At 37.5% G+C, this 27,133-nt stretch overlaps 1 protein-coding gene and 1 non-coding gene across 2 annotated transcripts in view; one reads left to right on the forward strand and one right to left on the reverse strand.

The window, feature by feature from the left end:
- LOC125236907 overlaps positions 1–21,831 on the reverse strand; it is a 270,070-nt gene extending 248,239 nt beyond the window's left edge. Inside the window, exon 1 of the mRNA XM_048143826.1 lies at positions 21,740–21,831. The gene's annotated coding sequence lies outside the window, so the exon portion shown is untranslated. The remainder of the gene's footprint in view (positions 1–21,739) is intronic.
- Positions 12,793–12,864, forward strand: Trnat-cgu. The gene has a single exon. It is a non-coding gene; the product is annotated as a tRNA-Thr (tRNA).
- Positions 21,832–27,133: the final 5,302 nt, after the last annotated feature.

The following is a 27,133-nucleotide window of genomic DNA, read 5'->3' on the forward strand; positions in this document are numbered from 1 at the left end:
ATTAACGTAGTATTTAAAATAAGTTGGGTTAGCGTTTTCTTGTGACCTTTAAGAGCAAACAAAGGGGGCTCGGGGCGAAGCCCCCGCATGAAACAAAGATCAACGTTGTATTTTAAATAAGTTGGGTTAGCGTTTTCTTGTGACCTTTAAGAGCAAACAAAGGGGGGCTCGGGGGCGAAGCCCCCGCATGAAAGAAAGATCAACGTAGTATTTAAAATAAGTTGGGTTAGGGTTTTCTTGTGATCCTTAAGAGTAACGTAAAGGGGCTCGGGGGGCGAAGCCCCCAGCATAAAAGAAAGATTAACGTAGTATTTAAAATAAGTTGGGTTAGCGTTTTCTTGTGACCTTTAAGAGCAAACAAAGGGGGGCTCGGGGGGCGAAGCCCCCCGCATGAAAGAAAGATCAACGTTGTATTTTAAATAAGTTGGGTTAGCGTTTTCTTGTGACCTTTAAGAGCAAACAAAGGGGGGCTTGGGGGGCGAAGCCCCCGCATGAAAGAAAGATCAACGTAGTATTTAAAATAAGTTGGGTTAGGGTTTTCTTGTGATCCTTAAGAGTAACGAAAAGGGGGGCTCGGGGGGCGAAGCCCCCAGCATAAAAGAAAGATTAACGTAGTATTTAAAATAAGTTGGGTTAGCGTTTTCTTGTGACCTTTAATAGCAAACAAAGGGGGGCTCGGGGGGCGAAGACCCCCACATAAAAGAAAGATCAACGTTGTTTTTACAATAAGTTGGGTTAGCGTTTTCTTGTGACCTTTAAGAGCAAACAAAGGGGGGCTCGGGGGGCGAAGCCCCCCGCATGAAAGAAAGATCAACGTTGTATTTTAAATAAGTTCGTTTAGGGTTTTCTTGTGACCCTTAAGAGTAACGAAAAGGGGGGCTCGGGGGGCGAAGCCCCCCGCATAAAAGAAAGATCAACGTAGTATTTAAAATAAGTTGGGTTAGGGTTTTCTTGTGACTTTTAAGAGCAAACAAAGGGGGGCTCGGGGAGCGAAGCCCCCCGCATGAAAGAAAGATCTGTGATGTGGGACGTTGAATGATACAACAGACTTGGAGTATAGGTCTATAATAATGTGTAGAATAACATAAGTGACATCTTATATAGTAGACGAATACACGTGTGTGGGTAAGGTGTAGTACACACACTACACCTCCCTTCTTGATGAAAAAAAATGATTAAAATAAGTTTTCAAAAGTTAATCATTTTTTTTGGTAAAATAATTATACTTTGATACCTTTGTTATAAGAGTATAATTGGATCCAAAGATAACTACGATATAAAAATAGTGTTTAACAAAGTATAGTAAAATATTCTATAATATAAAGAATCTGTTCAATATAAACCAAAAATACACCAACACAAAAAGAAAAACCAGTTTTTTTTTTTTTTTTTTTTTTTTTTTAGAGAAAAAAAAAATCATTTAGTTTCAGATCCAGTTTAAAAAAAATACAATTATATAAAAGACTGTTTTTTTTTTTGACGAAATAAAACAAAAAAATAATAATATAGCTACAGTCATAAAGTTGAAACAATAATAATATAGCTACAGTTATAAAGTTGAAACAAAGGATTTTTATATAGCTATTCGTACACATATTTATTCGTGTAAAAATAATATATGTAATTTACACAACCGTAATTAGAAAAACAAACAATTTCAACTTACAAGTTAACACGATAAGACAAGTTTATTTACTACATAACTAAATGTATACTCTCTAATTAGTAATAATCACATTTTTAAATGCCGTAGTGCATTCGTCAATACACTACGTACAATACATGTTTTTTATCCTTGGTACCATTTATTATATTTGATATTATTTAAGTTATTTGTAACTTGCATTCATTGTTTTACATTTGTATTTTAGTATGACGCGTCTATAGTTAAGAGTACATGTATTATATTAATTTTATTCAACATTAAATATCGTCATTAAGTGGCATCTTCAATGCTTCACTTAAATCAAGGGTCAAGGGTACGCAACGCTTGGATTCGTGGTCGGCCGACCTATCAATAACAATGTATTTATTTGCTCAGGGTACAAGGATATTTTTTTTTTAAGCGCGCACACATACAATATATTTCTCATACAGGCAGTTCTTTTAACACTTCCTTACATAATAACCTTCCATGTGTCCAAGGAGTCTTCACGATTGGTACTCGACCGAATCATGATCAGATCTCCAAGGATTCCCTAGCCTGCCTTGTACCCTGGCGTACCCTTGTTAACCTATTAGTCACACAACACCTTCTCTGGGGTCATCGTTGTTGCGATAGGTAGAGGTATATTTTATTTCATTCAATTTCTTTCACATTTCATTCTTACAAAATCAAAACGTTCAAACCCCAATCACGCAATTCTACACCACGAAAACATCAACATATAAGATTTTCCGCAACTCCTAGTTGATCAGACCAGGTGTCCTTAGAAAAACTTAAATATTTTTGTTTTCCATTCCATTTTAAGACCAAACGAATCATTATTTCACTTTACAAACCTTTCAAAATCATTCATTTAAAACTAACGTTATCTCTTTAGCACTTACCTGTACTTCTCACAAAAAAAATCCCGACCTTTACAATATCTCGCTTTTATATAAAAGTGTTGTCAATAAGCTCAATATTTATTCATATTTTTTTTTTATATTTTGTCAGAACCGTGTAAAAGAAAGTCTAGTCCGATACAAAAACAAATTGCTCATTCGTAAAAAACACGTAAAAATACCATTAAGTTATTTATTTTAAGTAAACTATATATTTTGACATACTTCAATATGTTTAAATCTGAAATGTACCTATCGATTACTTTGACATTTAATTGTATTACTAATATACTTTAACCAATCTATGACCTGACAACTATGTAATGTGAGCTGAAATAACAGACGGCGCCTGCCGATCCATAAAAGGAGTACACGCGCCGCCGTCATGCGCCATAATGCATAAAGAATGAAAGTATGTCCCTATAATTGTTCTTGTATATCAAATCAACAAATTTAAAAAGTTTTTTTTTTTTTAACACACACATTACATTAATTTCGTTATAAAACGGAATTTTATATGGGTCACTTAAAAAAATCTGAATCCATTGCCTAATTCGTACATTTTTTGTAACTATTGATTATATCACTTACCTAACAAAACCTTAGTACTTAAATCAAACACAAAATATTAGACATAATTCGATGTCCTTTACATATCTACACAAATTGTTCACTATTTTACTTTTATTACACACTTTTCCACATTAACATTGTATTGTCCTCGCTACTCGCCTGCCCAGGACCTGAGATAAGGCCATGAGCAATCCATCCTGTGCTGGCAATGCCGGAATATACTGGCTGTGCCAGCATCTGCGTCCAGCGACATCACGACACCAACAACCCCCTGCTGCATACCATCCTTTTATCCCTTATTTCACTGTGTTTAAATTGAGCCAGTTTATATCACTTACGTTCACATTCGTATGATAAGTTCGTACTTATCATCAAAAAAAGTTTTGTTAACATCACCTCTTAACGAAGTCTACGAACTTCATTTCTCGTCCGGAATTGAACACTGAATTTACACTGGTAGGTAATGCGTCCGAAGTCACCGATTTTTATAACTTTTTTTTTTTTAAATGAGAAAGTTTCACCAATTAAATTCACCGAAAATATAAATTTCATTAGTCCACACTGAAGTATTATAAATATTATAATCCATAAAGTGTCCTTCAATATATATTTTTTAATTATATCCTTGGCCTTGGTTGCAATGGCGCGGCGCGGCGCGCCGCCAGTGCAGCACAAGGCCGCACTGGCAGGATCGCCATGTGATGTGGGACGTTGAATGATACAACAGACTTGGAGTATAGGTCTATAATAATGTGTAGAATAACATAAGTGACATCTTATATAGTAGACGAATACACGTGTGTGGGTAAGGTGTAGTACACACACTACAGATCAACGTAGTATTTAAGATAAGTTGCATGGGTTAGTGTTTTCTTGTAACCTTTAAGAGCAAACAAAGGGGGGCTCGGGGGGCGAAGCCCCCCGCATAAAAGAAAGATAAACGTTGTATTTAAAATAAGTTGGGTTAGGGTTTTCTTGTCACCCTTAAGAGTAACGAGAAGGGGGGCTCGGGGGGCGAAGCCCCCCGCATAAAAGAAAGATTAACGTAGTATTTAAAATAAGTTGGGTTAGCGTTTTCTTGTGACCTTTCAGAGCAAACAAAGGGGGGCTCGGGGGGCAAAGCCCCCCGCATAAAAGAAAGATCAACGTTGTATTTAAAATAAGTTGGGTAATGGTTTTCCTGTGACCCTTAAGTGCAAATAAAGGGGGGCTCGGCAAAAAAGAAATACTTAAATTTTGTTTGAATTAGTTGAAATGTGACAATATTTTCTAATCGAGTCAAACAAAATCCCACTAGCTGAGAGCTTCAAAACAATGTATGGCGAAAGTATGTCTCTCTAATGTCTTCAAAAAGTCCGCGATGGCACATGTCTATATTGTCTATCTTTTACGGATAACTTACTAGGTATAAACATTTTTATGATAATACCGTAATAAGAAGGTAGCCGCTAGTTATTATTAAGTAGCAATTAGCAATAAGTACACGTTAAGCCACAAATGGCATGTAAAATCCGCCTACTTGAAATAATTTTATGTATAAATGTTAAAAGGTATTTATTTCATTATTAATGACTAAAAAGTATAAAATAAATTAATAGTTTAAAAAACACTATAAAACACGCTTTTATAAATGCACGTAAAAGCCAAAAATAAATTATGGATCGTTCAAGTTGTCTCTATTTGTGAGCTGAAGTTTAAAAACTATGTGCTTTTAATTATAATATTTGATTGTAAAAGCGTGGGGCGCTGGAACAGGAAAGACTTTCTTGTAAACAAATACTAATTCGAACTTCCTGGCGAATGAAGTTGCATAAGAACATAACGTTTACATATGCCGCCTAAGGGTTACCAAAGAGAACCAAAGATATCTCGTCCACGAACAAGAACTCTGCATGCTGTCACTGTAGACACTTTCCCCTTTTGTACTTTGATTACCGGAAAAAAGCGGCGTTCTAAGTGTCGGTGACTGTCGACTCTCCTCGCTACTAGCGCATATTTTGTCTGAGTTCGACAAACTGGTACCTACTTTGAACACTGACTTTTAATTGATTTGACTGTTTAATGTAGAACCTACTAGTCATGCTGCAACTCCAGTTAGCGCGTCAATCTGTGTAACCTCCTTCCCGTAACATAGCATAATTTGATTTATCAGCAAGTTATACTTATATATTCTGTGGTTATACAAAAAGTCTTTCCTGTTCCAGCGCCCCACGCTTTTACAATCAAATATTATAATTAAAAGCACATCGATGACCGTAGGCTCAAAGGGCGTAAGGGACAAAACACGATTTTTCAGGAGAGCCAAAAAACTATTTATTTTTGAGAAAAAAAATCATATCTCTTTTATTTCTTTATGAATTTTGGTGCTTGTTTTTGATTTTTTCATGTATCTTTAAGTTCTTTTTTACTAAATAATAAGTATTGCGCTAAGTGGATTAATAACAGAGATAGATGTACGTTACGCCAAAAAAAATTTGAGTTTTTGAAAAGATTTGTACGTTACGCCAAAAACAGCTATATTCAGTTCATGAATATTTAGGCGTATCGGACACAAATACTTGTTTTATGAGAACAATTTGGCGTAAGTCGTACACTATTCTTAACAATAATTTTGTAAAATCTGCGACAAATTTCATGCAAATTGCTATTTTACTGCGTATTTTTTTTATTATTATGTAATTAAGAGGGAATCATAAGTTTATTTTGGAATTAATCAAATGAAAACTTCGCAATTAAATTACATTGTGCGTTAAAATTGTCGTATATAGCACTGAGTACTGTAGGCGGATCCATCAATGTATAAAAATACTTTTTTCAAGGTTTTCGTAAACGATGGGTGCGATTTAGATGCCTCTTGTGGAGGCCGTTCTTAAAAAATAATGAAAAAGTATCAATTATTGGTAAGTGCCTCCACAAAAATATTTAAAGTAATAAAAAAAAACATTTAAAAAGTGTTTTGGAACTTACTTATTTAGTACTATATTGGTCATAACTCATAATGGTCATGATGTAAATTTAATTGTTTACTCTTTTTCTTAGTTTTTCACTATTTTCAGCGGCAGTTTAATTCCTGTAGCGTTACTATAAATATCGACGAGGGTACATAGCAAAACATACAACGATAGATTTGTGGAGGCACTTCCCATTATTATTATTTTTTATATTTTTTACGTCATTTGCACCCTATAGAGCACCAAATTCGCACCCATCGTTAAAAGATTTCTTAAATTAGAAAAATGATCCGCCCTGTAACGTACATGAGATTAGGGAGTTACGCCAAAACGCCCCAAAAATTTTTTTTAGCTTGGTGGATACGACAAAATGCTCTTTCAAACTTGGTAGAAATGACGACTTTTTTTAGGGCGTATCGGACATTTTTTCAAAGGTATCGAGACGTTGAATATACCATTCGATAGAGAAAAAAAATCTGAGTATAACTGCATTCATAACTCATTTTCGCCATTTTGTCCCTTACGCCCTTTGAGCCTACGGTCATCGACATAGTTTTTAAACTTCAGCTCACAAATAGGTCTGACAACTTGAACGATCCATAATTTATTTTTGGCTTTTACGTGCATTTATAAAAGCGTGTTTTATAGTGTTTTTTAAACTATTAATTTATTTTGTAATGGCTATTGTGTGTTTTTTTTATAATTTATTTTGTATGTTTATTTTATTTCTTCTTTTGTTTTCTTCTTAATTGTTTTATGTGTCGTTGGCGTACAGTTAACCAATTGGAACCCTAGGCCACTCTACAACCATGTCAAACTGACAAGCAGTAGAGATTTCTTACAATCTGTTTTATAGCGTTACTATGACATAGTCCTACAGTGGCCTAGGGTTCCAATTGGTTGACTGTACGTGCCGCCACTAAATCTAGATGTAGTCAGGTCCTCACAGAAAACCTTCGCTGCGGGTTGCCGTGGCATCATGCTGAGTGAGGGTCCTATTTAGCGTCCATTGTATGTTTTAATTTTTATTAAGCAGAAACGTCTGCTAACGATTCTAAACATTTTTATATTAAAGGAAAAAATGGAAAAATTTACGCTTCCGGCGGGACTTGAACCCGCACCATTTTTGCAATCCGTGCAATGCTCTTACCAATTGAGCTACGGAAGCCACGCCGGACTTCGCAAATCTTTCCATGCCTTTCCTTTTTGTACACACGTCTTAGGGTGACGTCTAGCGCCATCTACCGACAGACTATTACATCTTGTAACGGCACTGGAGTCTCAAGTTATATTGAGAATTCACCAGTAACAATGTGCTAACCCATACTAAAATTAATTTTTTTTTTTTTAATTTTTATTAAGCAGAAACGTCTGCTAACGATTCTAAACATTTTTATATTAAAGGAAAAAATGGAAAAATTTACGCTTCCGGCGGGACTTGAACCCGCACCATTTTTGCAATCCGTGCAATGCTCTTTTCTGCATTGTATGTTTTGTTTGCATGCCTTCTTCTTTTTGTGTGTACTATGTTGTGACGTTAAATAAATGAATTCTATTCTATTTTCTGTTCTATTCTATTTTTTTATTCGTCATATTTTTAGCCACCCTGTCTACTAATAAATGCCTAACCTGCCTTCACCGTCTAGCCGCCTACTCATCAACTCGCGTGACTCATCCCTCAAAGAGCAATTTCCCCAGATTTGTCCAAATCACGAAAAGGACAAACACATCAAAGTACATCTCAAGATTAGGCGTAGGCACTAGTTAGGCGACTGCCATCTGACCTTCCAACCGGAAGGGCAACTAGGCCTTATTGATATTAGTCCCACGATGTTTTCCTTCGCCGAAAAGTGAATTAGCCTACAAAGCATCCGCCACAAATAAAGCGTTTTGAATTTTAATAGTAGCGTGCGAAATGCGCTCATTCAGCGCACAATCCGCGCTCTTTAGTTCCCGCCGGCGTCCGCAAGGCACAACGCTAGCGTCCAGCGCACCGCTATCATTGCGCTCCGCTAACGCTACGCCTTCGGAACGCACATGTGTAGCTGGGTGGCTAGCCGAATGGCACAATCGCTCACGAAACGCTCACGAAACGAAGCGCTAGTAGATATCTATCTCTATCGCGCTTGCGTATTGGCGCGACAGAGCCAGCGGCGTATCGCTTTCGTTTGGCGTCGGAGAAATGCCATTCGGCTACGGGGCCTGAGCTTTTAAATTGCGTTTGTCATTTCTAGAGGATTAATATCGCAAAATTTTTAATCGTTGAGGTAAATTGAGGTGACCTAACTAAGAAACTGCTGCCTTAGCGTCTAGCCGCCGACTCGTCAACTCGAGTGACTCATCCCTCAAAGAGCAATTTCCCAGATTTGCGAAAATCACGAAAAGGACAGATACATCAAACGCCCATTACCATAGACATAAATTATGGCCGAGCCCTCGAGACTAATGAATGCTCTTGGAGTCGTTTATTAATAGACAAGAATGGATATAGAGGATACTACCTTTGGTCCGCGGCTTCGCTCGCGTTAGAAAGAGGCAAAAATTAGCCTATGTCACTCTCCATCCCTTCAACTACCTCCACTTTAAAAAATCACGTCAATTTGTCGCTCCGTTTTGCCGTGAAAGACGGACAAACAAACAGACACACACTTTCCTATTTATAATATTAGTATGGACAAATTGGACAACTAGCGACTTGCCCCGGCTTCGCAAGGGTACTGTATAAATATATAAATCTTTGACAGCTTTTGACAATTTTTTGTAGCCATATGCTTTAATCGATATGTGTTAAAATGTGAGTGTATTTAGTAAAACGTCCTAGTTTGTCGGTCACCACTAAGGTGAGATTTAGGTACTTGTATTTTTATATGAAGAAACTGACAAAGCGGCTTTATAGCAATCGACAAAGTGGGACGTTTTCCCGTACACACTCACAAAATGTCTATATTTACACAATAAGCAAGATTATTAACTATACAGAGTGGGGCCTGTAACCAAGGTGAAGAATTGAACTGTAGGCTATTCTCCTTATACTGATCAACATTTGTTCAGTGACTTTTAAAAATTATGAAGTCTTTAAATTTTTAATTTTTCATACAAAATAAATATTAGCTTCAATGTACGCCATTATTGTTTTTCATTGACGTCGTCTGTCACACTTTAGACTTAACAGAATTCGCAATACATTACCTCTTAGAAAAAACTTTCAAGGGTAATAAAAATCAAAGTACAAGTTATTTTTAAAAGTCGCCGAACAAAATGTTGATCAGTATAAGGAGAATAGCCTACAGTTCAATTCTTCACCTTGGTTACAGGCCCCACTCTGTATAACCTTCATAACATTTATCTTCTAAACAAACTTATAATATACAGACTAAGTAAACCTCAAAAATCTTCAATTTAGCACACAACAAAATATTCATGTCATGAAAGTCATGTTTCATGTGAAGCCATGTAGAATTTTACGTCAAGTTTGGAATTTCGTAAGGAAAATGTCACTTGTCAAGCACAGCACGCACAAATTAATGTCATCTCATCTAACGAGACAGAAATGTATGCTTCACTTGACAAGTAATTCAGTTGCGCTACTTTATGATTTTAAACATTTTATTTTTCCCTACATTGAGATTTTTTAACCCCCGACGCAAAAACGACGGAACAGGCGACTGTTTGTCTGTCTGTCTGTCTGCCTGTCTGTGTGTATATCTGTGGCATCGTAGCTCCCGAACGGATGAACCGATTTCGATTTAGTTTTTTTTGTTTGAAAGCTGAGTTAGTCGGGAGTGTTCTTAGCCATGTTTCATAAAAATAGGTCCACTATGTCGCGGCGGGGGTTTTTCAAAATTTTAATTCCGCGATGATAATAAAGTCCGCGATGATATTTGCCTATCTTTTACGGATAACTTACTGTAACCTTTTTAATGATAATCCCCGTGTGTAGCCGGGGCGGGCCGCTACACTGAGAGAAATTTGCATTGTGAATTTAACAAGTTCGACTTGTTGCGGTTTATCCGTTTGAATCAGTCAAACGTATGTTTAAAACAATATGTATCAGGTTGTTTTTATAAAATCGACTTGTTGATTCAAATATATTGCCGATTCAAATGACAAGTAGTTTGTTGTTTGAACCAAAGAGCACGTAGGCGCTATTTTAACCAAAAAACATGTTGAACGAACATGAAAACTGGTTGTATTTTGATAATCCCCGTGTGTAGCCGGGGCGGGCCGCTAGTAATATCTATCCACAAATTGATATGACCCTCCCTGACCTACCTTGTACTACCTGTATCATTCGTAATAGCCCATTGATCACACTTGACTCCATTACGCCAACACCTACGGAATTCATTAGTCTACCCGGGACAGGCACTGATTTATAGATGTACTAACTTTTGCCTGCTGCTTCGCTTGCGTTAAATTCGAAAATTGCAGAATGCTCCACATAAACCCCCCCCCTCCTTGAAGGGAAGTGGAGGGGGGGGGGTTAAAACGAGACAAAGAGTAGCCTATGTCACTCTCCATCCAAATCATATCAATAGCAAAGAGATCATTGTATACTTATTATTACTCGTTACTAATTTTCAACCCCCGACGCAAAAACGACGGAGTGTTATAAGTTTGACGTGTCTGTCTGTCTGTTTGTCTGTCTGTATGTGTGTGTGTCTGTCTGTGGCATCGTAGCTCCCGAACGGATGAACCGATTTCGAATTAGTTTTTTTGTTTGAAAGCTGAGTTAGTCGGGAGTGTTCTTAGCCATGTTTCATGAAAATCAGTCTACTATGTCGCGGCGAGGGTTTTTCAAAATTTTAATTCCGCGATGATAATAAAGTCCGCGATGATATTTGCCTATCTTTTACGGATAACTTACTGTAACCTTTTTAATGATAATCCCCGTGTGTAGCCGGGGCGGGCCGCTACACTGAGAGAAATTTGCATTGTGAATTTAACAAGTTCGACTTGTTGCGGTTTATCCGTTTGAATCAGCCAAACGTATGTTTAAAACAATATGTGTCAGGTTGTTTTTATAAAATCGACTTGTTGATTCAAATATATTGCCGATTCAAATGACAAGTAGCTTGTTGTTTGAACCAAAGAGCACATAGGCGCTATTTTAACCAAAAAACATGTTGAACGAACATGAAAACTGGTTGTATTTTCTCTCAGTGTAGTGTGTAATTTTGTGGTTAGGTTATCACTTGGTTTTAGCGCTGGTGGCCTAGTGGTAAGAGTATGCGACTTTCGATCCGGAGGTCGACGGTTCGAATCCCGGCTCGTACCAATGAGTTGTTCGAAAATGTGTGAAATGTCATTAGATATTTGCCAGTCGTTTTTCGGTGAAAGCAAACTACCAGACTAATAATTCAAATAAGGCCTAGTTAGTTAGTTAGTTGGAAGGTCAGATGACAATCGCTTTCGTAAAACTAGTGCCTACGCCAAATCTTGGTATTAGTTGCTCCCATGAGCCGTGGCAAATACCGGGATAACGCAAGGAGGGTGACTAATTCTACTGGGTCTTGTTTAACCCCCGACGCCAAAACGACGGGTTGTTATAAGTTCGACGTGTCAGCCTGTTTGTTTGTGTGTGTGTGTGTGTCTGTCTGCTCCTGAACAGATGAACCGAATTAGATTTAGTTTTTTTTTCTTTGAAAGCTGAGTTAATCAGGAGGAGGAGTTCTTAGCCATGTTTCATGAAAATCGGTCTACTATGTCGCGGTCGGAATTTTTTCAAAAATTTAATCGTGAGGAAACCGGACTAATTCCAATAAGGCCTAGTTTACCCTTCGGGTTGGAAGGTCAGATGGCAGTCGCTTTCGTAAAAACTAGTGCCTACGCCAAATCTTGGGATTAGTTGTCAAAGCGGACCCCAGGCTCCCATGAGCCGTTGCAAATGCCGGGATGATGGTTATTTCCGTTAAAGTTAAGGGAATGTTACATCATGCTCCCACAAAAATCTTCAAGCCAACAGTATTTTTGTTCAAAATGAATCGTCAGTGTAATTTCGGCACAAATAGTCTGAATCAAAATAATTTTGCGGAGTCATTATTTGAGTATTCCTCTCAAGTTTCTTTATGTATTTACAGAACCTTCTATCACACCGTGTCATTGAAAAATTCCGTAAATTTGTCTTAAGTGTTTTGCTCGAGAAAATGATAAAATTTAAAAATAAAAACCTAACAGCCACAGACGTATACAAGGAGGGGGTTCAGGAGGTTTAACCCCCTCCCCATATTGTGTTATAGGCAAATATGGAAAAAAAATTGCACTTGCTACACTCGCGTTTGCAGTTTTGTTCTGTGACCCATTCGACTCGAACCCTTTTTGGCACCACCATCAAAATGTTTCGAGTAAGGTACAGCGGGGCAAATCCCGACTAATTGTAACTAATCCGTTTTATCCATTATTACACTATGATGTTGAGTTCTACATGTATCCACTGAACACGCCTAATATGTATAACCAGTGGACACTCTATTTAATAATGCAAACATTGTAAAACAAGGAAAAAATGGATCAGTTACATTTTACAACTAGGGAACAAATCAAATTATTTTATTGAATATTTTTCGATTTGTTCTTTTTTCAAGTAGGTAGTCACACTACTATATATAAATTATAAACTTAAATAGATATCATACACGAAAGAAAAAACGACAGGGCCCACTGGTGGCCGAGCCGGGAATCGAACCCGGGTCTTCAGCTTACGCGGCTAACGTCCGCACTCGGGCGGGTGGTCTAGTGGTGAGGACGTTAGCCGCGTAAGCTGAAGACCCGGGTTCGATTCCCGGCTCGGCCACCAGTGGGCCCTGTCGTTTTTTCTTTCGTGTATGATATCTATTTAAGTTTATCAGTTACATTTTGTTGACGACCGGTCTGGCTCAGTCGGTAGTGACCCTGCCTGCTGAGCCGCGGTCCTGGGTTCGAATCCCGGTAAGGTGATTTGTGTGATGAGCACAGATATTTGTTCCTGAGTCATGGATGTTTTCTATGTATATAAGTATGTATTTATCTATTTAAGTATGTATATCGTCGCTTAGCACACATAGTACAAGCTTTGCTTAGTTTGGGGCTAAGTTGATTTGTGTAAGGTGTCCCCCAATATTTATTTATAGCTAGCTTTTGCCCGCGGCTTCGCTCGCTTTAGAAAGAGACAAAAAGTAGCCTATGTCACTCTCCATCCCTTCAACTATCTCCACCTAAAAAATCACGTCAATTCGTCGCTCTGTTTTGCCGTGAAAGACGGACAAACAAACAGACACACACACTTTCCCATTTATAATATTAGTATAGATTTATTTGCCGCCCAGTCGAGATTTGCTCCGCTGTAGTACCTTAAGCAATACGGTTTATAGTAAAAATGCAAACGCGTTGAAAAACATAAACCAATTCTTGCAGTTTCGCAATTGAATAAACAAATAAATTTCGGTGTGATAGTCATCCTTCATCCAGTCGTACAGATTACTGATAAAAATAACTCAGCACTTTCAACGCACTTACCGCCATTTTGAAATACTGTTCATGTCGGCAGATTTTTAAACTGATAAAATTTTTGGAAAGTAACAGCATTTATACAGCGGTCATAGGAGTCAAAAAGCAGAAGGACTAACATATTTTCATACCTTCAATCCTGTTTTTTGACCCCCGACGCAAAAACGACGGGGTGTTATAAGTTTGACGTGTTTGTCTGTCTGTCTGTCCGTGTGTGTCTGTCTATGGCATCGTATCTCCCGAACGGATGAACCGATTTAGATTTAGTTTGTTTGAAAGCTGAGTTAGTCGGGAGTGTTCTTAGCCATGTTTCATGAAAATCGGTCCACTGTGTCGGGGTTTTTTTCAAAATTGTGATTCTGTGGTTAGGTTATTATATCATAAAGGCTCGTCAAAGAAGTTGACTTTTCATTTTCACCCTAGATTTGAAGGTTGCTTGGTTATATTATATAGATGTCACTGGCAAGTAATTCCGCTCTATGGCAGTGCTTATTAACCCTTCAGTGCATGATGATGTATACTTACCTCTATATGCTATGTCTATATCGTCACTACTTTTAAAAAATCTCGTATCTCACGCTGTTCCTCAAAGTTAAAACGCAGTAAGTCTATATGCATTCCATACATACTTACTACAATTTTCTTTTCATTGACAGATGAAGATACAAGTTTTTTTAAAAGTAGTGACGATATGCATCATATATCTTTGATGACCCGTGACTCAATATGTAATTATGTAGCTATCCAAAATCACATTTATTACTTCATTATTATTCATTGTTTATTAGAATGTAATAAATAATAAAAAAAACCTAATAGTATTATGATTTACTATTTATTATTTAAGGATGGGGGACGCAATTTTTTAAACTTTTGGAGCGATTATTTCCGACAATATTAACAATATCAAAAAATTATTTTGGTAAACCCCTATTCATTTTTAATACCTATCCAACAATATATCACACGTTAGGGTTGAAATGAAAAAAATCACTCCCCACTTTACGTGTAGGGGGGTACCCTAATAAAACATTTTTTCCACTTTTTATTTATGCACTTTGTCGGCGTGATTGATATACATATTATTGGCACCAAATCTCAGCTTTCTAGTGCTAACGATCACTGAGATTATCCGCGGACGGACGGACAGACAGACAGACATGGCGAAACTACAAGGGTTCCTAGTTGATTACCGAACCCTAAAAACGAGAGACAAAAAAATGGTCCCAAATTTATTTATTATTTTGCATACTTACCACTTTGTAACCGCTATACAAAGAGTTTGAAAAATAATGACGAAGTGAAAAAATATATATTTGGGACGTTTTTTTTCGCCTAGTAAGATAGAAAGGGCTCGTGATTCTGAGTAGGAAAAACATTAAATTTGCCTATTTTATAAAAACGTTTTTGAATCTTTTTTCTCGAAAATTCCCAACCGTGCGACGCCGGGACCCGCGCTAGTAATTTCTAAAACCTTAAAAACTTTGTTAATAACCTAACCACAAAATTAAAATTTTGAAAAAACCCCCGACCGCGACATAGTAGACCGATTCTCATGAAATATGGCTAAGAACACTGCCGACTAACTCAGCTTTCAGACAAAAAAAAATTAAATCTAAATCGCTTCATCCATTCGGGAGTTACGATGCCACAGACAGACACACACACAGACAGACAGACACGTCAAACTTATAACACCCCATCGTTTTTGCATCGGTGGTTAAAAAATTGATCGATCATGCCAAAGTGGTAGAATAACTTTCTGCCATCATCGGACTTCCTTGTTTTGCGGAAAACTTAATTAAAATGTTCCCTCGCTTCCCTTTCTTTTGGCCATTAAAAATAATGGATAAAATTATGAATTCCGTACTTTTAGTATTGAAAGCCTTGGTGCTACTTAAATTGTTTTATGGCATTTAAAATAGATGTAGGGGAGACCGGGGCTAGTTGACAATTATAACACGCGATCTAGACACAAATTGCTTCTACCTAAGATGCGGCTTAAAAAATGTCAAAAACAGGGCATTCACTTAAAGATCAAACTGTTCAATAAATTGCCACTAGAAATAACTTAACCTCCAAACAAATAGTTGTAAGACCAAAATATCTATGTTTTTCAGGAAGCATGCCTTTTATGGGATACAGGCTTGATTATACTCGTATGTATGTACTTAGACCCGTTTTGTGAGAACCTCCTGTATAGTGTTGTATACCCAAGTATTCGTCTAAGTTCGATGATTGGAAAACTTGGAAGCATGAAGCAGTATAAAAGCTGTATAAACAGCTATAAACCATTTGCGTCACATATTTATGTGACGTTCTCAATTAAAAGGTACAGCATCACTTTTTTTTTTCACATTCTTATGTATGTATGTATGTATGTATAAGCTTTATTGTACATAAAGGAAACAAAAGACATTCTTCATATTTATTTATTTTTATTAACTTAACATAAGGACAAAATTCGCTCGGATCTTTATTTGAGTAACCAGCCGGGCAAATGACAATCGTTATCGCTAGACGCCGATCGAAACGCATCAGTCTGGCTCTGTCGCACCAATACGGAAGAGCGACAGAGATAGCTAGCTACCTACGGTAACTAAATATGTATATACTCCTTTGTATCTCTATTCCTACTAATTGTATATAAGCTGTTGTACTCAATAAAGTGATTACTACTGTTAGGTACTATATTCATTTTCTTTATTTGGGGAAAACAACAGACATATGAAGGTCATACAGATATTAAGATATTGAAATACACAATAATAGGTACAACCTACATCCTGAGACAATTCCCACTAAGATTTATAGACAACTAGCTTTTGCCCGCGGCTTCGCTCGCGTTAGAAAGAGACAAAAAGTAGCCTATGTCACTCTCCATCCCTTCAACTATATCCACTTAAAAATAACGTCAATTCGTCGCTCCGTTTTGCCGTGAAAGAAGGACAAACAAACAGACACACACACTTTCCCATTTATAATATTAGTATGGATATATTATTATCGTAAGCGTTTGAAGCGTTGGGTACGTATGTGGTGCCTTTTTCTTGAGACCGCCACGAATAAGGCATTACCGTTTAAATAGCTATCCGTCTTCGTTAAACGACATGTGGATTATTTCGTGTGGTTTTGTATGTATTCATTCCGAATCTGAATGGAACTGGTGAATATTACTCCAATATACCTATAGGATAATGTCGATCACTTAGGTTCTCTGAAGGATAACCTCATTTTACGACAGCGACTGCCATCCGACCTTCCAACCCGAAGGGTAACTAGGCCTTATTAGGATTAGCCCGGTTTCCTCACGATGTTTTCCTTCACCGAAAAGCGACTGGCAAATATCAAATGACATTTCGCACATAAGTTCCGAAAAACTCATTGGTGCGAGCCGGGGTTCGAACCCGCGACCTCCGGGTTGGAAGTCGCACGCTCTTACCGCTACCAGCGCTTTGTATCAGACCAACATATTTGCCTAAAATAAAGTGGACCCCCGTGTGGTGACGGGTCAAGAATTTCACCACCCCCTTTCTTCCCGGGGGTGTCGTAGAAGTCGACTGTGGGATATGGGTTAAATTGTGGCGTAGGCGAGAGGCTGGCAACCTGTCACTGCAATGTCACAGTTTCTTTTTCTTTCAACCCCTTATTTGCCAAGTGTGGCACTGAAACTTGAGTAGTTTCATGTGCTCTGCCTACCCCTTCATGGGATACAGGCGTGATTGTATGTTATGTATGTAATAAAGTGGAAAGAGGAATTTAACGGTGTCTAAAAATATGCTTCTTCAAAATTGAAATCGGATTCATATCACATTTTTAAAACCTGAATACGCCTCTACCGCAAAAGTTTGCTAAAAATGCAGTTGCATCGAGGATGTCATAATTTTCCGGGTATTTCCTATTTTAAGCGGCAAGTCACGAACACTGTTGTAAATCGTTTATTGTTTGAGGTTATTTCTTAACCCCAGAGAGGGGTGTTTTATCTATAATAGAGATGGGCCGAATATTCGGTATTCGGCATATTCGGCAAGTTTTTCAATGTTCGTATTCGGCCGAATAATTCGGTTGCATTGCCGAATATTTACCGAATAAACAAAGTAAATAACTAATGTAGATCTTACGTATTCCACTGGATAATAAGCTCCTATTTTAGTAGCTTTTTAAGGAACTGCTAAAAAGAGAGAAACCTGTGTCAAAATATAAATACAATTGTTTTGCAAAAAAGTTCAAAAACCTTAGTTGAGAAGAGCTCAGAGTCGTTTTAACTAAGTTTAAGTTATCCTCTAAATGATAAAAACATAGTTGTGGTAACATATGTAACCATTATCAATCATTTAATAGTTTAAATTAACATCCCCTTTAAAAATATGGCGTAACCGAATATTCGGCCGAATGTACGGTTCGGTAAGAGCTGAACCGAATGTTCGGCCGAATATTCGTATTCGGCAAAGTCCATATTCGGCCCATCTCTAATCTATAATATTTATATATTATGTGTCTGTCTGTCTGTACTGTAGACTTACCAGTGCTTTGCGACTTTATTTTGTAAGGGAAACGTTTCATACTACCTGTCTCCTGGGTGCGTAGCCGAAGGGCTCCTCACGAAACGCTAACGAAACGAAACGCTCGTAGATATCTATCTCTATCATTGCAGCAAACATTTTTAGGCTAATGGCAGGTTTATTAGTCAAGTTATTTGTTAAATATTAATTTGTCAAAAATATCCCTTATAAAATGTTATTTTATAAGTCAAATATTTGGTTATGAGAATAATTTGTCAAGACTGTTTTTGTAAAGTGAAGACTTGCCAAAATATAATTTTGCCAGTAGTTGGTTGTCAAGTGTCAATTTGCTAAACAAGTTTTGGTCAAACGATAGGACACCGTTCTGCACACTTACCACGAGTAGGTTTTGTCTTTATTTACTGAGCAAGAAAGACTCCACTTACCGGTAAAAAAAGAAAAAACCGTGGCATTTCAACCTTTACTGGAATTAAAAAGCCGCGGTCCCGGTTTCGTATCCCGAAAAGGGCATTTATTTGTGGGATGAACACAGATTAAAGATACTTGTTCATGTTCCTGAGTCATGGACATTTTCTATATCAGTATTTGTATCCATACTAATATTAAAACCGGCCAAGAGCGTGTCGGGCCACGCTCAGTGTAGGGTTCCGTAGTTTTCCGTATTTTTCTCAAAAACTACTGAACCTATCAAGTTCAAAACAATTTTCCTAGAAAGTCTTTATAAAGTTCTACTTTTGTGATATTTTTCATATTTTTTAAACTTATGGTTCAAAAGTTAGAGGGGGGACGCACTTTTTTTTCCTTTAGGAGCGATTATTTCCGAAAATATTAATAGTATCAAAAAAACTGGCCAAGAGCGTGTCGGGCCACGCTCAGTGTAGGGTTCCGTAGTTTTCCGTATTTTTCTCAAAAACTACTGAACCTATCAAGTTCAAAACAATTTTCCTAGAAAGTCTTTATAATGTTCTACTTTTGTGATTTTTTTTCATATTTTTTAAACTTATGGTTCAAAAGTTAGAGGGGGGGGACGCACTTTTTTTTCTTTTAGGAGCGATTATTTCCGAAAATATTAATATTATCAAAAAACGATCTTAGTAAACCCTTATTCATTTTTAAATACCTATCCAACAATATATCACACGTTGGGGTTGAAATGAAAAAAAATATCAGCCCCAACTTTACATGTAGGGGGGGTACCCTAACAAAACATTTTTTTCCATTTTTTATTTTTTCACTTTGTTGGCGTGATTGATATACATATTGGTACCAAATTTCAGCTTTCTAGTGCTAACGGTTACTGAGATTATCCGCGGACGGACGGACGGACGGACGGACAGACAGACATGGCGAAACTATAAGGGTTCCTAGTTGACTACGGAACCCTAAAAATGGGAAAGTGTGTGTGTCTGTTTGTTTTGTTCGTCTTTCACGGGAAAACGGAGAGACGAATTGACGTGATTTTTTAGGTAGAGATAGTTGAAGAGATGGAGAGCGACATAGGCTACTTTTTGTCTCTTTCTAACGCGAGCGAAGCGGCGGGCAAAAGCTAGTATTATATATATCGTTGTCTTGAGTGGGTACCCTCAACACAAGCCTTCTTGAGCTTACCGCGGGACTGAGTCAATCTATGTAAGTCCTATAATATTTATTAAATGGTTTAGATACGACTGATCATATCTCATATTATCATCATGCTCATTATGAGCTGTAATAGTTATTTGTTATACAAGGGGGCAAAGTTGTATTTTAACGCCGAGTGTGGAGTTGAAAAACGAGCAAGTGAAAGGATTCTATAGTTGAACCACGAGCGAAGCGAGTGGTTCGAGAATAGAATCCTGAACTTGCGAGTTTTTTAACACACGAGAAGTAAAATACATTTGCACCCGAGTGTAACACAAAACTTTTCCCCTCAATATAGCGAGGAAACTACAACGCAAAAAATGCGTTTATCACTGCTTCCAGTAGTTCCACAGGTGGTAAATCATCTTTATTACTAGATTCACCTACTCATATCAATTTTAAAGCAGTTAATTTGACTTTATTCAAGGTCAAATTACTTTACCCACTAGTGGATAAAATGCGTTTTTACCCGCTGGTATTAAAGGACAAAACACGTGTTTCCGAGCTAGTGAGGGGAAAATAGTTATTTGTTATACAAGGGGGCAAAGTTGTATTTTAACGCCGAGTGTGGAATTGAAAAACGAGCAAGTGAAAGGATTCTATAGTTGAACCACGAGCGAAGCGAGTGGTTCGAGAATAGAATCCTGAACTTGCGAGTTTTTTAACACACGAGAAGTAAAATACATTTGCACCCGAGTGTAACACAAAACTTTTCCCCTCACTATAGCGAGGAAACTACAACGCAAAAAATGCGTTTATCACTGATTCCAGTAGTTCCACAGGTGGTAAATCATCTTTATTACTAGATTTACCTACTTTTATCAATTTTAAAACAGTTAATTTGACTATATTCAAGGTCAAATTACTTTACCCACTAGTGGATAAAATGCGTTTTTACCCGCTGCTATTAAAGGACAAAACACGTGTTTCCGAGCTAGGGAGGGGAAAAGGTATTTGAAACCCTTTCTCAGGTCTCAAACTATTTCATCTAAATCGACAGTGATCTAAATATCTAAGCTAAACTCTAATTATTATTTTTATAAGTATAACTTTTCCCAACAAAAATAATTGATTTGTTTATAATTTTTATAATTTGGATGTTTAGATTATTGCAATCCGATAAGAAATCTGAATTCAAAAGTTTATTATTTTTTGCTTTTTAGTTTCTCCGTGTTTTCTAACGCGCTTATTTTTGAAGGCGGTTTTATTTTTTGTTAAAAAGTTTATTTATTCAATATAAATATACATACAATCACGCCTGTATCCCATAAAGGGGTAGGCAGAACACATGAAACTACTAAAGCTTCAGTGCCACTCTTGGCAAATAAGGGGTTGAAAGAAAACGAAACTGTGACATTGCAGTGACAGGTTGCCAGCCAATCGCCTACGCCACAATTTAACCCATATAAATATAAGCAAGATATTTTGTCTTTTTTTTTTATGGGATAGGAGGCAAACGAGTAGACAGGTCGCCTGATGGTAAGCGATCACCGCCGCCCATGTACACCCGAAACACCAGAGGTGTTGGAGGTGCGTTGCCGGCCTTTAAGATGGGTGTACGCTCTTTTCTTGAAGATTTGAAGGATTCTATTCAACAAATCTACATACAAATTCATTCTTATTCATGCAAAACCGGTGCCAAGACTGAAAACCCTCCCATTTGCATTACCAACCAAACTCAACATTTTTATTTCACATAAGGTACCTACAGCGGGGCAAATCTCGACTGGGGGGCAAATGTAACTAGTCCATTTTTTTCATGTTTTACAATGTTTGCATTATTAAATAGAGCGTCCACCGGTTATATATGGTAGGCGTGTTCAGTAGATACATGTAGAACTCAACATCATAGTGTAATAATGGAAAAATGGATTAGTTACAATTGCCCCCCAGTCGAGATTTGTACAGGATTTTATCACACAAACGCCTGATTAACCAAACTAATCACGCATATTAATATCAAACAAACACCATCTAATCCTGGGAGCTCTAGACTAGAATCCATAATATTTAAAAAAAAACAATTAAAAAATTACTCACGTAACTGGCAGCTTACAAATCCAAAAAACCGGTAACACAACACAGAACGTCACTTCAGATTTTGAATATAGAACACGGCGCGCGACCGATTCGCTTCGAGTCTATGGGAACACTGATGGCGATGGCGCGTTATGAGTTTTGCCAGACCAGACACAACAGTTTTCCGTTGTTCGCGATGTTTTTTCAATGGATGGCAGTTCGAAATATTATCCAGACGGCTGTCAGTACTTATAATTGTATAAAAGTATTGTTTTTAGACAGTTTAATGCACAAAATCTACTAGTCAACAAATAATACAATAATATACCTGAGGTGTGTATACTACACAAGCTTCAGCAAGCTTTTATTTACTTTCACCTGTCCCGTTGTCTGTCAGTAATCAGGTTACATTTGCAGGTTAAATTTGACCCACTTCCCTGTTTCCGATTGAGCTGAAATATTGCACACGGTGTAAATCTTCCCAATATTTTAGAATTGTATCCTTAAGGCCCACTTGCACCCACCACCATCCCACCACTTAACTCAGGGTTAGTGGGCTATCATCTGTCAAATTCCATATAAAATTGTCGATTTATGTAAATTACGTTACAATGCAATATTATGGTATCATGGAGCTGATCTGATAAAAGATCAGAAAAGGTGTCCATAGGAACTCTGTCATGAAATGTCGTATCCCCATCGAGTACCTAAGGGGTTTTTAGAAACTCGGAGAGCAGTAGATGGGCCATTTTTTTCAAAGTTGTCCACCCAACTTTTTTTTTGGATTTGGAATTTTTTATGTGGTTTCCACTCAGAATCACGAGCTCTTTCAATTCTGATACGAGAAAAAAAGTATCCCAAGGTTTTTTTCCAGTTCCGTTACCATTTTTTCATACATTTTGTATGGCGGTAACGGAATGGAAGGTTCGAAAAAATGTATGGAAATCTTGGGACATTTTTTTTCTCCTATCAGGATCGAAAGACCTCGCGATTTTGAGTATTAATCGTGTAAAAAATACCCATGTTACAAAAAAAGTGGGGTGGACACTGGACAACTTTGAAAAAAAATGGCCCAGATGACTGTTAAAATTGAGATTTTTGAGAAAAACTTATTTCTGTTCCATGGAGTCGGCAAGCGGTAACTTCGTATAGCGACTGAAATTTGACACTTTTTCACTGTAATTATTAGTCTTTGTCTCAGTTTTGTCTTACCTGACCTAATCTTAACTCAAAACCAGAGATCAATTTTTTTTATTTGATCATCCATACCAATATTATAAATGGGAAAGTGTGTGTGTCTGTTTGTTTGTCCGTCTTTCACGGTGACTTTATAAGTGGAGATATTTGAAGGGATGGAGAATGAATTGGTTACTTTTTGTCTCTTTCTAACCCCTCACTTCTCTTAAATGGGAGGGGGGGGGGGGAGTTTGTATAGAGCATTCCGCAATTCGAGCATTGAAATTACGCGAGCGAAGCAGCAGGCAAAAGTATCAAATAAATGGGTTAGTCTGGCAACGCAACGGTTTGAATATGTAGTTGTGTTACGGTCTCTAGTTTGTTTGTTTATAAATAGATTTGTTTTAGTACGCGTTTGATTCGCCTATCCTTGGCCTGTGGCCTCTTTGAGATTGTTTTCGTACTCAATAATGTAGTACAATGTGGAACAATTTGATGGTAGATTTGTTTATATTATATACAGTTGAATTAAATTCTAATTCATTCCATTCTAATTCATTGGGCCGTCCCTATCGCACTTACTAATAGTGCGATAGGGGCGGCCTGATGTTTTATCATTTATCGCGCGACCATACTTGCCTGCCAGATTTTGTGGTTAGTTATTAATAAATTGTGTTGTTGACTCGTAGAGAATGCCTCAATGCGTTAAGCCCGCCATTTGTACGTTTGTAAATTTGTGCAATAAAGTTTAAAATATCTGGGCGACCGAGCTTCGCTCGGTTCTATTTTAATATATCACGTCTTTAGATAAAAAAAAACTCTTATAAATACAAAAACAAAAAAAAGACAAAAAACAAAAACTTAATTTCTGGCCGGGATTCGAAACCCTGACACCGACGATCTATCTGCGTACATTAGACCGACCTCGTACGACTGAGCTAAGCGGAATCGATGCGCGCGCGGCGAAATTAACGACCATAAGAGTTTTGAATGATTCACGGTTATTTTCATTAGACTTATATTGACCGGGATATAGACCGTGATTATTGCGTGAAAGTGAACGCAGCCGACGCGCGCGAAAGAGGGTAGATCGCGCGCTGTCTATGCAACTTTAACATCCACCCGCCTTCGTCAGTTTTCCGTGATCATGATGCATGCAACTGCGTCGAAATATCGGGAGCTCGACAAAAATCAAAAAGGTAATCACGGTCTATATCCCGGTCAATATAAGTTTAACGACCATATTTTACGTTTACTAACGCGAAAGAAAACTCATGAAAACTCGAAAATTCGCGTTTTCCTGGATCTAAGGCTACGCTAGATCAATTTTTCACCCCCGAAAACCCCCACATAACAAATTTCAACGAAATCGTTAGAGCGGTTTCCGAGATCGTCGGTATATATAAATAAATAAATAAATATACAAGAATTGCACGTTTAAAAGTATAAGATACATAAATAAATTGTAAGGTCATATAAGATGGCCGGTTATTATACTTTCATACTTGTGCGAGTAAGTGTAAATGAGTACTTGTATTTAAATTAAATACACACAGCAAAAGGGAACGTACAAGTTTCTAATGGGGTGGCAAAGCGCATGTGACACTCTTTGAGTTGCAGGCGTCCATAGGTTACGGTGACCGCTTTCCATCAGGCGGGCCGTACGCTTGTTGGCCACCGACGTAGTATAAAAAAAAAACCGGCCAAGAGCGTGTCGGGCCACGCTCAGTGTAGGGTTCCGTAGTTTTCCGTATTTTTCTCAAAAACTACTGAACCTATCAAGTTCAAAATAATTTTCCTAGAAAGTCTTTATAAAGTTCTACTTTTGTGATTTTTTTCATATTTTTTAAACATACGGTTCAAAAGTTAGAGGGGGGGGGACGCCCTTTTTTTTCTTTTAGGAGCGATTATTTCCGAAAATATAAATATTATCAAAAAACGATCTTAGCAAACCCTTATTCATTTCTAAATACCTATCTAACAATATATCACACGTTAGGGTTGGAATGAAAAAAAAATTCAGCTCCCACTTTACATGTAGGGGGGGTACCCTAATAAAACATTTTTTTCCATTTTTTATTTTTGCACTTTGTCGGCGTGATTCATATACATATTGGTACCAAATTTCAACTTTCTAGTGCTAACGGTTACTGAGATTATCCGCGGACGGACGGACGGACGGACGGACGGATGGACGGACGGACGGACGGACGGACGGACGGACGGACGGACGGACGGACAGACAGACATGGCGAAACTATAAGGGTTCCTAGTTGACTACGGAACCCTAAAAATTGCCTTTGAAATGCTTCCTACTCCCGATACAGGATCGGAAAATGTGAAAATGTAAACTGAAATAGATACCATACAGTAAAGAAAAAGCGATCAAGCGAACAAATCAATAGTTATTTGTTATACAAGAGTGCAAAGTTGTATTTTAACGCCGAGTGTGGAATTGAAAAACGAGCAAGCGAAAGGATTCATTAGTTGAACCACGAGCGAAGCGAGTGGTTCGAGAATAGAATCCTGAGCTTGCGAGTTTTTCAACACACGAGAAGTAAAATACATTTGCACTCGTGTGTAACACAAAATTTTTCCCCTCACTATAGAGAGGAAAGTGCAACGCAAAAAACGCCTTTATCACTGCTTCCAGTAGTTTCACAGGTGGTAAAACATATTCATCACTAGATTAACCACTTTTATCAATTTTAAAGCCGAAAATTTGCCTCTATTCAAGGTCAAATTACTTAATCCACTAGTGGATAAAATGCGTTTTTACCCGCTGGTATTAAAGGACAAAACACATGTTTCCGAGCTAGTGAGGGGAAAAAAAATATTTACTACAGTAATTTGATTTGTTCCCAACATCAATCTGAAAATGTATGTCTGGCTTGATACTATTTGATGCCAACCGTCTCAGAGATTTGTTGTTTAAACACTCACTTAAATGGGATTATACCATTAGTTTCACGATTATTCATCTTAATATCTCAAAAGCACCCTTTTAACCCAACAGCTGATTTTGAACTTTACGCCGCTGAAATACAGCTTCTTACCCTAACACTCAAAAGGAGAAAAGTCTTAACTACTAATCGTAACGCGTCGCTTGCGACTTTTTAAGTCCAATGATCACGTATTCACTACAAATTCGTGGGTTCTATATTCTTGGGGATACTCAAAAGCAAAAAGTCTTAAGTGTATAGTTATTCCGTGTCGCTTACGACCTTTTAACTGAACTTCTTAAGACGCATTCGCTCAACTGTGAATCTTATATCTTAGGGATAAGGTGTTTTATGTAACTATAATTATGTTTGCTGAGTTTGTTCGCTACGATTCTGAACTTTAAACGTGTAGTAATAAGATATATTGTGTTTGTTTTTACCTTCAAGGTGTTCGCAAATAAAGGGTTAGGGAATGTCATTACATTAGAGATATGGAGGACGCCGAGGACGTAGGATGTCTCTATTAAATATGGATATGTTGTATTGTTAGATAGGTAGTCTTTTTTTATATACCACGTCGATGGCAAACAGATATACGGCTCGTCTGATGGAAAGCGGTCACCGTAACCTATGGACGCCTGCAACTCAATTAGAAGCTTGTCGAACTTGTACACTCCTTTTTTGAAGAAGACTTAAGTGGAAAGGAGTTCGGAAAAAAACATATTGTGGAAAGGTGTTTTTGCTATAATTTTATAGTACATATGGCGTTATATTATGACACTAAGTTAGGTAATGAGTTGATTACGAGACTATGTCAAAAATTTTAATGGCCATTTGTACTGTAAAACGTCATACGATACACGTGCGAAGAGGGAATTTGAAGTGAGTGTGAGTGTAATGTACCTTTAGACCTTTTGTATTTATTCATAATTTCACATAGCCCGGCAACCTTAAAATCAAGAGTGAACAGGCATCTTCTGGGCGAGCTCACTCCATCGCAGGCCACGTCTTTGCATTTGGCTAATAGTCTGTGGCCAAGAGTTAGCCCATTTATAATAATAATAATATGTGTGTATAAACTTTATGCCTGATCCGATGGATTCCGCTGGTTTTACCCAGATAACTTTTCAAACTTAAGTCCACCCATAAAATATGCAAGGAGTAAACAAGTCTGACACTCAAAGATTGAACAATAAGGAGTGAGCAAAAGCCCATTTTGGGCTCGGGTGACAGGCCATTCCCATTTTTAATCCATCAAACGTCAGTTTTAACAGGAACCATTTACTTTCCGCGGGGG

The sequence above is a fragment of the Leguminivora glycinivorella genome, chromosome 20 (assembly GCF_023078275.1).
Source record: "Leguminivora glycinivorella isolate SPB_JAAS2020 chromosome 20, LegGlyc_1.1, whole genome shotgun sequence".
Taxonomy (NCBI): domain Eukaryota; kingdom Metazoa; phylum Arthropoda; class Insecta; order Lepidoptera; family Tortricidae; genus Leguminivora; species Leguminivora glycinivorella.